Consider the following 11,847-nt stretch of genomic DNA (forward strand, 5'->3'; position numbering starts at 1 on the left):
GACACAAAACAACACTTTCTGCACACTCTGCTCCATATAATAAATGGCCACAGTCCAAAGTGGTTAGTTACAGTGTACTGTGGAAAGGTCAATGGTCCTGTGTTGTGGATCGCAGGGTATTATCCTCATTGTGCTCAGTGAGATATAAAGTCCAGGCAGGGAGCACTGCAGTCTCAATTTTGTCAAACTGTGACTCGTTCAGATTAAACAACAAGACATCCACATAGCCTACTGTTGTTTGGATCGTCTGCAACTGGGTGCATTGGGCTCACTGTGTGGGTGCGGAGAAGCACTTCAAATTAAAATAACGAAATGATGGAGTTAGTGACTGATGGCTGACTCACAGACAGATAACTGCAGAGCTGACTGATGCTTCTATGTAACACCCAAATCTCTACTTGTGAGCCTTAGCAGCCAGCTTAGTCTCTGGAACACAGGAGGGGGGCTTAATGAGAGTTTTAATTCATTTTTGACCAGAGCTGTGATTGAATTAAACTCCCACAGAAGGGCTGGATCCTCTCCTCACCACAAGCCATTTCCTCCTATTAGAGATGTAACAGAAGCAGCAGGCAGGGAGGCAGGTCAGTCTGAGATGAAACTGCCTGTTCTTCCTTCATTTTATGGAAACATACTCTTAGACTTACTCTGCTGGTGGTGCAATTTTTGACACCGCTCCACTGTGCTCTATTATTATACGTTTTATACAGTTCAACATTTTGGGAAATATTCTCATTTGTTTTCTTTCGCAGATTTAGAGGAGAAGATCAATACCACTCTTGTGTCTGTGTGTAGTACAGAGCTGGAGTCAGGATGCATTTAGCCTAGCTTAGCATAAAGACTGGACACAGGGGAAACAGCCTGGCTCTGCCCAAAGTGAAAAAATATGCCTATTGTTTATTTATTTTATAATATTTTATCGTACTACCTACTGTCTTGTTTACATTTTGTATCTCATAGTATGTAGCTGGAGTCAGGATATGATTAACCTAGCTTAGCATAAAGACTGAATGCAGGAAAACAGCTAGCCTGCTCTGTGGAGAGTAAAAAAAAATGACTATTTGACTTATGTATTTCAGAATATCTTTTCGGTCTGCCTACTGTCTCTTTTACAAGTTACATCTTGTAGTGTGAAGCTGAGTCATGACACAATTAGACTAGCTTAGCTTAAAGACTAGAGGAAGGGGAGAATAGCTAGCTAACTCTATTGAACTCTTTCTTAGCATACAACAGAAACAGTGACTGTATGCGGCTTCCTGAAGTCTTGAATGTGGATTTTACCTTTCTTTGAAAAGAAACAAGTTACAGCATGTTAATTAGTAAGCTTTAAACATATTGGTAGGCATATGTTTTAACTTTCAACAGACCTAGGTTAGCTGTTTCCCCATTTCCAGTCTTTATGTAAAACTAGGCTACCCACTTTCAGACTTCAGCTCCATACCTAGCTCACAGACATAAAATTGATATGAATCTTCTCATCTTGTATACCTCTCAAAGAAAGCAAAGAAGCACACTTTTCAAAATGTTAAACTATTCCTTAAACCTTCAACAACTGATCTTTATGGCCACTTGGGGGCAGCAGAAACAAGTTGTGAACACAACATTGATAACACTTCTTAAGTTGATATGGCAAATTTGTTAGCGAACAGTTGCTTATTTACACATCCAGCAGTTACGGAGCAACATTATCAGTCATCTGGAGTCGTGTTTCTGGGCACCTGGAGAATGTGAGTACAATATTTACTCTCTGTTAGCTCTGTTTTTGGTCTCTACCAACTCCTGAGGGACATGTTAGCTAGTCGCTAACTGCAGTGAGAGTGAACCAAAACAGTAAAGTTGCAGGCTGGACAGAAAAAGAATGAGCTGAAACTTACTATAACGCTGAGGCGAGCTGCATATTCAGGTAATAATTCTCTGTAGGTTCATCTCTACGAGCGACCCCTATTACATTGTCACATTGTATCCACATTGCCATACATACATACATTAATATAAAAATATCAATTATAGCTTCTTTAAAAATAGTAGTATAGTGTCAGGGGGCTCATGTCTAAACATACTGTCCTTACAAGACATCGTAACAATTTCATGTCCTAATTTCAGTTTATAGATTCATTGCTCTGCGTTGAACAACCCCTTGGGCTTTCAAAATTAGCAAACCTCAAAGTTTCTCAAGGCTTTACTGACATACATGTGATATAAATGTAGTCACATTTATACTGCTATGATGGTGGCCACTATCTATCTGTGACAAATATACTAACTAGTTAGTCCAACCATTGTTACAAGGGTTGATCTATTTATTGCTGTTTTTCTTTGGAACAAATCTTTTTGTGCAAAAAGAAAGTAATGCATTTCTTTTTGTGTTGTGCCTAGAGTGTGGGTGTGCAGACCTTCAAATCGTTTGGCTTTTATCTGCTGGTATATCATTCCTGCTTTGGTTCCCTGTGGAAGAGGTGTGGTATATGCAGCGATAGCGAGCATGGCTACACGGAGAGAAATGAGCGCAACATACAGAAGCTCTCATTTCATGAACACTAGTGCTCACACTGATTCACATCTGTTGAAGGAGCAGTACAGAATCACAACAGGACTGTGTGCTTAGCAGCAAATATGGAAACAAGTGACTGTATTGTCATGTCCCTGAAAAGTAGTCAGTTGCTGTCTTGATGTCTTTCAATAAGAAATAGCAGAAGAAGGATGGGTGGAAGAATGGACACATTTACAGTTATTGGAGGCTGATACAGTCTCCAATACATTTTTACTGCCACTGCTCCCAAGAAAAACCACAGCGTTTGTCACTTCAGCAAATGCCCAATGTCTGTCTGGAGCAAAGGAGGAAGTAGTGTGACGTTGTTATAGAGACACAAAGTCCACAAGGTCGGGGGTGGTTGGATGGGTCAATAAAATATCGGACTTTGCCACCGGAGACCTCTGTTTACTTCCTGTTTTCTACCAACAGTCAACATTTGTTTCTTTTAAACATGACCTTAACCAAAGGGTTATTAGACCCTGGAGAGACTGGTGCTGGAACAGCTGCGGCCCATGGTCAGCTCCTGGACCCCCTTCAGTTTGCCTACCAGCCCTGGCTGGGAGTTGAAGACGCCATCATCTTCCTGCTGAACCGCATCTACACCCACCTGGATAAGCCGGCAAGCACGGTGAGGATCATGTTTTTTGACTCCTCCAGTGCTTTCAACACCATCCGGCCAGCCCTGCTGGGGGAGAAGCTGGCAGCGATGCAGGTGGATGCCCCCCTCGTGTCCTGGATTGTTGACTACCTGACTGGCAGACCACAGCATGCGCGTCTGCAGCACTGTGTGTCAGACAGCGTGGTCAGCAACACAGAGGCCCCTCAGGGGACTGTCCTCTCTCCCTTCCTCTTCAACATCTACACCACAGACTTCTGCCACCACACAGAGTCCTGCCACCTTCAGAAGTTTTCTGATGACCCAGCAGTGGTGATGAGTCTGAGTACAGGGCTGTGGTGGGGAACTTTGTCTCATGGTGTGAGCAGAACCATCTGCAGCTTGATGCAACAAAGTCTAAGGAGCTGGTTGTAGATCTACGAAGGAGGGAGTACACATGGACAATAAACTGGACTGGGCTAAGAACACTCAAGCTCTTTACAGGAAGGGCCAGAGCCGCCTCTATTTTCTGAGGAGGCTGAGGTCCTTCAACATCTGCCAGACAATGCTGAAGATGTTTTATGAGTTTGTGGTGGCCAGTGCTATCCTGTATGTTGTTGCGTGATGGGGCAGCAGGCTGAGGGTAGCGGACACTAACAGGCTCAACAAACTGATCCGTAAGGCCAGTGACATTGTGGGGGTGGAGCTGGACTCTCTGTCGGTGGTGTCAGAGAGGAGGATGCTGGCCAAACTACACGCCATCTTGGACAGCGTCTCCCACCCACTCCATGACGTGCTGGTCAAACAAAGGAGCACCTTCAGCGGAAGACTCATCCCCCAAAATGCACCACAGAGCACCACAGGAAGTCATTCCTGCCTGTGGCCATCAAACTCTTTAACTCCTCCCCTCTAAGTGTCAGTCTATATGACCCTAAGTCACTAAACAGGACATTGGACCATTAACATCACTGCAATACTTATATATACTAATATTTGTGCAATATTCTCTGTTTAATACTCCGGTGCAATATATTCTGTTTTCAGTTTAATTTATCGATATTTATTCATACTTCTATTACTGCTGTGCAATATCCACCGTCTCATAATCATCTCAATAAGCTACACTTAACTTGACAGTTCATGCACTATTACTTATTTACATTGTATTATTATACCGTACATACTTATCATCAACCGGTAAACCCACTTTGTACTTTACACTTATTTTATTTTATACTTATACCCACTTGGTACTTAATTTATTTTCTGACCTGTATTATAGTGTATTATATTCTGATTTGCTTAGTACTTCTATTCCTGTGTGCACTGACGTGATAGTGAGCAGCTGTAACAAAAGAGTTTCCCCTCGGGGATCAATAAAGTATTTCTGATTCTCATTCTGATTCTCATTCTTGTAACCATGACGATGAAGGTCTCCTAACCTTAAGGATGTAGTAATTTGAACCCAGATCAAGATGTTTTTCTGACCATAACACAGTACTTATTTGGACGTTTATGATATTTCCTTAAACCTAACCAAGTCATGTTTGTGCCTAAACCAAACCAAACTTTAACCATAGCGTTGTCACATCATAAAACAGATTTGTGATTTTTCAACAGTGAATTTTAAACGTTTTTGGAGTGCAGTGTCAAATGATGTCATCCTGTTGGCAGCTTTTAAACATAATGGAGCGCTAAAATTGAAAGCCACAATACTGAAATGATTTTAGTGGCTAAGCAGCTATAGTAAATGGCTCAACATATGCTTATTTGCTTACTTTCTAAGAGTGAGATGAGAGGATTAATATCATTCTTGTGTCGGAGCTAGAATCAGGATGTGGTTAGCCTATCTTAGCATAAAGACTGGAAGCAGGGGGAAATAGCAAGCCTCACTCTGTCCAAAGTATAAACACAACATTAACACATGTGCTTAATCATTAATGAATGTAAATGGAAAAACTTTTACTTTGGACAGAGCCAGCCTGGCTGTCCCCCCCCCCCCTCTAGTCTTACGCTAAGCTAAGCTAAACACATCCCCAAGCTTCATACTTAATGCACAGATATGACTTCTCACTCTCAATAAAGCAAATAAGCGTATTTCCCAAAATGAACTATTTCTTTAAGGCAAGGTGAGAGGTTTTATTGAGTTCCTCTGCTAAAGTCAAGTTAAAAGTAGAAAATCTAAAACATGAAAAGTCTGAAAGTGACTGCGTGGTGCAAGCCTTATCCCACTCACCCACTGTGAAAAAAAGTACATCTGTGTTACTTAAGCTTCAGTAATAATGTGGGGGTTAAACGCCATGCTGAAGCTTTTTTCGTGCTGAGGGCTGTCTTTACATGTGAGTGTGTGAGCCCACAGCAGAGTGGAGTACAGCTGTGAAGGGGGATGTGCAGATTACTTTGTTTTACACCATGGTGATGAAGTCTCTCACTCTCATGCTCACTGTCTCTTTCCCTGCTCTCAAGCTCTCTCCATTTAGACCAATACATACAGCAGGTTTGTTAATGTAATGGGCTGATAGCAGACACTATCATTCAGTTATATCATCCGCCTCTGATATAAAAGAGGGTTTTCACTTACCACAGCTATATATACATATTTTTTGCATTTTAAAAATATTTGAATGGTTCCAAACACTTTTCTACATACAGTAAAGTGTTTAGCCTAGAATACCACAAAGCCTCTCCTCACTATGAAACAATGCCGTGAATTAATCCTTCATTTACACTTGAAAACATTTAGCATTGTGTGGTTGTTAGAGATCCCCTAATTTGAAAAGGTGAAACCAAACCTCTTTAAAACATTTTAATTTGGGAAGCCCTTAATTAACAAATGAATTACAATTTAAGGTTTACATGAATATTAAAATGTTTTCAGGTGAAAATGAATTATATTTGAAGGGATTTGTATTCCCAACAGTGTTCAGGTATTAAGGTGAACTACACCCCAAATTTGGGTTTAATTAATGGGTAAATTAATGGATTATAATATATTAAGGGGTTAAAGTTAGGTTTTAAATGGATTATCTACAAAGTTTAGGGTTTTTTAAGGTAGTAAGAGTAACATTATGTGTTAGCCTTAATCTGTACCATAAAAGGTCGCCCGTTACAGTGTAAGTAACGTCAGCGGTTAATCTACTAATGGATAAATAAATGAGTCATACTGATTTAAGGAGTTTTCTTCATGTATTATCGGGTTTCAAGGGGAAAACAGCATCGAAATGTATCAATGTTTTTATAGACTGATCAGACATGATAAGAATCATTCACTGTGTTTTGTGGTTTATTAAAGTGTTTTTATTTTCTCTGTGCAAAGGAGATGATAACTGAGTCATGTATAAAGTGCTCTCACAGAGGCAAACAAGATGGAAACTTAATTTCCTTTATGTGTTTAACCTTGTTCTGCTGCAGCCATTACGTTTATCTGACGGCATTCAATTCAGACTTGTGCCATGTTGAAAGTGTTATGGAAATGTTAAAAGGTCCGTCCTAGTAAGATTGACATTGTGAATTTTATGTTTTATGGTGCTTATTCAGACATGAGACCAACATTAACGTTAAATTGCCATCAGCTTAACATAAAGAGGTGCATGTCTGAAAGGGCCACCCTAACAGGTGCATCAACGCTAACAGGAGAGTCAGGAAGGGGTCAATCAGCCACAGTGTGTACAGAGAGGCGGTCTAATCAGGCAAAATAATTGAAATCACCTGTGGGGATTTACCATGTGCAGGGCCTTTAATGGATGGTTTCATATTAGTCACTCAATTTGATAATCCTTTAAAAATACCACAATATATCACATCCACTATTTTATCCATTAGTTATCCATTATAACGTCATTATCAATTGGGAAATGGATGGCATTTGATGGTAAACATATTAAGGTATTTAGTTTCACAGTGCCTTCAGAGATGCGGTGTGTCACAAAGCTGCTAATCCACCTAAAGAAATGTCATTTTTCTGGGTTTCAAAGGAGAGTTTACACCAAGTGAAATCAATTTTGGTATGTACACAAGTCTGTCGAGGTACTGTTGAGAACGCAGTGCTGTGTGCAAACAGCAGGACACACATTGATTTCTCTAGACTGAGCAGCTTGGGAGCAGCACCGCGAGGGAACATTCATTACATGACATCATTAACCACTTAATGGGCAACAGTGTACTGAGGGGTGGTGAGGAAGCTGTATGTGCCAAAATTTTGTCAAGCTCTGCTGTATACTGCAGAGATCGAGTAGACGTTATGCCGCTTTGTTTCAGTTTCAAACCTGACAATTAGAGTATGCAGAATTCAATTCTGTCTGATGTTTGCTGCCAAATGTTGTGTCTTGTGACGGTCTAACAGCTGTTTCTCAGGTTTTTGTACACTGAGGAGAAGATTTCGAGGGGCGTAGGTACGGTGGCCGACAAGGCCAAACGCACCGCAACTTAAGAACACACATGCAAATAGACAAAGCACAAGCAAATTAAGAAAACATCCTCATCCTCCCCCTTTGTAAAGCATTACTGAAACTGAACATTAAGGTAAATCTGAAGGAAAACTGCTGTTACTCAGAGATGATGAGCAGGTTCATCAGTGATGACAGACGGACTGCAGCCTGTTATGAACGTTGGAGTGACCAAGTGCACATAAATAGCGTTTCCTAGGTTAATATCTGTCAAAAACACTAAATCTCCTCACAAATATGATAAACTGATAAAATTCCACTTTTCGCTCTGCACTTGCGTTGTCGTTTTGTGTATTTGCAGCACGTTTGTGTATTTGGTTGTGTATATTTGCAGTGCATGTGTTGTCAAAATGATGTTTTCTTAATTTGTTTGTGTTTTGTCTATTTGTTAGAAAGTCACATGTACTTTTTTGGAACCAACATTTTATCTCATACAATATGAAAAGGGGGTATCTGTTGAAAATATGAAAAAAGCTTTACATTAATGAGTTTAAAAAGTTACAGTAATCCACTGTTATAAAATATTAACAATATCCTTATATTACTACCACATTTTATTCTATTCTTATTTTATAGTTATAATTTGTCTATTTTATTTTAAGTTTCTCTATTTTTCTGTACATACAGTGGTACAAAAAGTATTCAGACCCCTTTAAAATTTTTCACTCTGTTTCATTGCTAAAAATCAAAAAAGTTCATTTTATTTCTCATTAATGTACACCCAGCACCCCATCTTGACAGAACCCCCCCCCAGAAATGTAGAAATTGATGCAAATTTATTAAAAAAGAAAAACTGAAATTGACCCTTTGCTCAGTATTGAGTAGAAGCACATTTTGAGCTAGTACAGCCATGAGTCTTCTTGGGAATGATGCAACACGTTTTCCACACCTGGATTTGGGGATCCTCTGCCATTTTTCCGTGCAGATCCTTTCCAGTTCCGTCAGGTTGGATGGTGAACGTTGGTGGACAGCCATTTTCAGTCTCTCCAGAGATGCTCAATTGGGTTTAGGTCAGGGCTCTGGCTGGGCCAGTCAATGGTCACAGAGTTGTTCCGAAGCCACTCCTTTGTTATTTTAGCTGTGTGCTTAGGGTCATGGTCTTGTTGGAAGGTGAACCGTCGGCCCAATCTGAGGTCCTGAGCACTCTGGGAGAGGTTTTCTTCCAGGATATCTCTGTACTTGGCCGCATTCATCTTTCCTTCAATTGCAACCAGTCGTCCTGTCCCTGCAGCTGAAAAACACCCCCATAGCATGATGCTGCCACCACCATGTTTCACTGTTGGGATTGTATTGGGCAGGTGATGAGCAGTGCCTGGTTTTCTCCACACATACCGCTTAGAATTAACGCCAAAAAGTTCAATCGTTGTCTCATCAGACCAGAGGATCTTATTTCTCAGTCTGGGAGTCCTTCATGTGTTTTTTGGCAAACTCTATGCAGGCTTTCATATGTCTTGCACTGAGGGGAGGCTTCCGTCAGGCTGCAGTGATAGTTGACTTTCTGGAACTTTCTCCCATCTCCCTGATGCATCTCTGGAGCTCAGCCACAGTGATCTTTGGGTTCTTCTTTACCTCTCTCACCAAGGCTCTTCTCCCATGATTGCTCGGTTTGGCTGGACGGCCAGGTCTAGGAAGAGTTCTGGTCGTCCCAAACTTCTTCCATTTAAGGATTATGGAGGCCACTGAGCTCTTAGGAACCTCAAGTGCTGCAGAAATTCTTTTGTAACCTTGGCCAGATCCGTGCCTTGCCACAATTCTGTCTCTGAGCTCCTTGGGCAATTCCTTCGACCTCATGATTCTCATTTGCTCTGACATGCACTGTGAGCTGTACGGTCTTATATAGACAGGTGTGTGCCTTTCCTAATCAAGTCCAATCAGTTTAATTCAACACAGCTGGACTCCAATGAAGGAGTAGAACCATCTCAAGGAGGATCAGAAGAAATGGACAGCACGTGAGTTAAATAGTCACAGCAAAGGGTCTGAATACTTCTGACCATGTGATATTTCAGTTTTTCTTTTTTTAATACATTTGCATACATTTCTACATTTCTGTTTTTTCTGTCAAGATGGGGTGCTGAGTGTACATTAATGAGAAATAAAATGAACTTTTTTGATTTTAGCAAATGGCTGCAGTGAAACAAAGAGTGAAAAATTTAAAGGGGTCTGAATACTTTCCGTACCCACTGTATATCTGTCTTTGTGCTGCTGTAACACCCCAGTTTCCCCTCTGGGGGATCAATAAAGGATTATCTTATCTTATTAGTTTATTGAATGTAATTCATTTTGTTAAAACATTAATAATAACCATTTGGCCAAATAACTAATTGTTTAGCCATAACCAGTTGAAAATAGGCTATAGAGTCCATTGTGATAATATATAAAAAATATCTATCATATTAGTTAAAAAATAGACTATAGAACATTGGGAATGTCAAATGTAGCAATATAATTATATACAGCAAGAACAGCATATTTCATACAGATCATGTAAGTTTCAGATAGCCTACACTGACTGACTGACTTGCAAAGACTGGTAGAAGTCCACACAGGAGTGAGGGATAGTCCCATTCATGCACAATGTAAGTCTTTCTTTTTCCCAGCAGTGATCCCAGGTGGGCCTGTGTGCATCTTCTTTGGTTCACTTCCATGACAACCTCTGGTCTCCTGCTTTCCAACTTCCCGCATTCGAAATGCTTGGTCAGACAGTTCATCTTTGAACTGAATCCCTTTCAGATCCTCTTTTGTGTAGCGCGGCCATTTGATTTCCTGCCAACAAACTATTTGTCTGTGTACCTCTGTGTCTTTGGTTCTGTTCAGACATTTGAAATCCAGAAAGTCACTGTACTCAAGCTCAATCACCTCGTATGGCCTGCCCCTCCGGACTGTACACAGGTACATTATTTCTGCCGGTCTCAATGGCTGCATAGACACTGTCGCAGTCCATCTGTTTGATGTCCAGACTCCATGAATTTATGATCAATAATGGTGATGGGCAAGGTGTGTGGATTGGTGATGGCTGTGCGTGTCCTGTCCCATTGTCAGTGGCTGTCTGTCCCTTCTCATCTGCTTTCCCTCTGTTCTGGCGCTTAAACAGTAACTGAGTGCCCACATGATGAACCATACCATTAGCTGCTAGCTAGAATGCTAGCTTTAATCTTGAAACAAGTTAAGTGATAGTTAGTCAGATAGTTCAGTGTTATTCTTTTGGTTTTTGACTGATAACTCTGGACTGGTTTAGAATTCCCATGTGTCCTTTGGCAGTAGAAAGAGCTCATCAAGAGCTTCCATTTAATATATATAGGCTAACTAATTTTTTGCCCAAATTGTTATTGGTTCTCACCCCTCGACATCTCACATTTGATCAGATATTTGAATTGGCAGTTGCCATGCCAGTTTTACAAATATCCCAAATTATTTGAATGAATGTATTGCTGTAATAGTCATCTGTATCGTGGAGTGCCTTGAAACAAAACATGGGACATCTACCATGGTTGGATATCTGCTATAAGCAATGTTTGACTGATTTTGTAGGATCACTCTGTCGTGGTTGCAATGCCAATGCCAACTCACATCATCAGTTTAGTAAATAATGTACTGCCATTCATGTTACCTTAGTGGACGATTTCAGAGCAACCAACAACAACGAGGTTAAACAACTTCACCAACACCACGCTAGATGCTGTTCAAACATGCAGCTTTAAAGATTTTGGCACAATTCCAAATTATTCATTTAAAGAGATGCCGGCACTTTAATCATACAGCTCACCTGACTTACATATGCTTACTTATGCTTCAATCACTCAGTTATGAAATTATCAGTACTGACATTGGCTTGGTCATTGTCCTGGCTATATCCTCCTGTCTGGATGATAGATATTCATTTGTAGTGTCGTGTTTCAGTACTTTCCAATCCAATGTGTAAGTTAAAGACACATTTGCTCATACTTGAAATTACATACATTTGCACGGATTCATTTTGCCTCCTCAAGCAGATCCTCTGATGGCAGCGATACCATTGGCCGTTTTAAATCCTGGTGTGTCCAGGCGACTCTTCTTTAGTGAAATAATGTAGCTGATTGTGTCATGTCCATTTCAGGTTTCAGAATCTTACAGTTCTGTAAGACAACTTTTATGCATATTATATAATATTTTATGCTTAGTACATAGCTTTTAGACCTAGTAGCTCATGTAAAATAGGGTGTAAAAGTCAGTAGGCTACACCTGTTTCTTCAGTGAGTCAGATACATTCAGTGGACATTTCATTTTCAAGTTGCAACTAC

Source organism: Siniperca chuatsi, linkage group LG17 (genome assembly GCF_020085105.1).
Source record: "Siniperca chuatsi isolate FFG_IHB_CAS linkage group LG17, ASM2008510v1, whole genome shotgun sequence".
NCBI lineage: Eukaryota > Metazoa > Chordata > Actinopteri > Centrarchiformes > Sinipercidae > Siniperca > Siniperca chuatsi.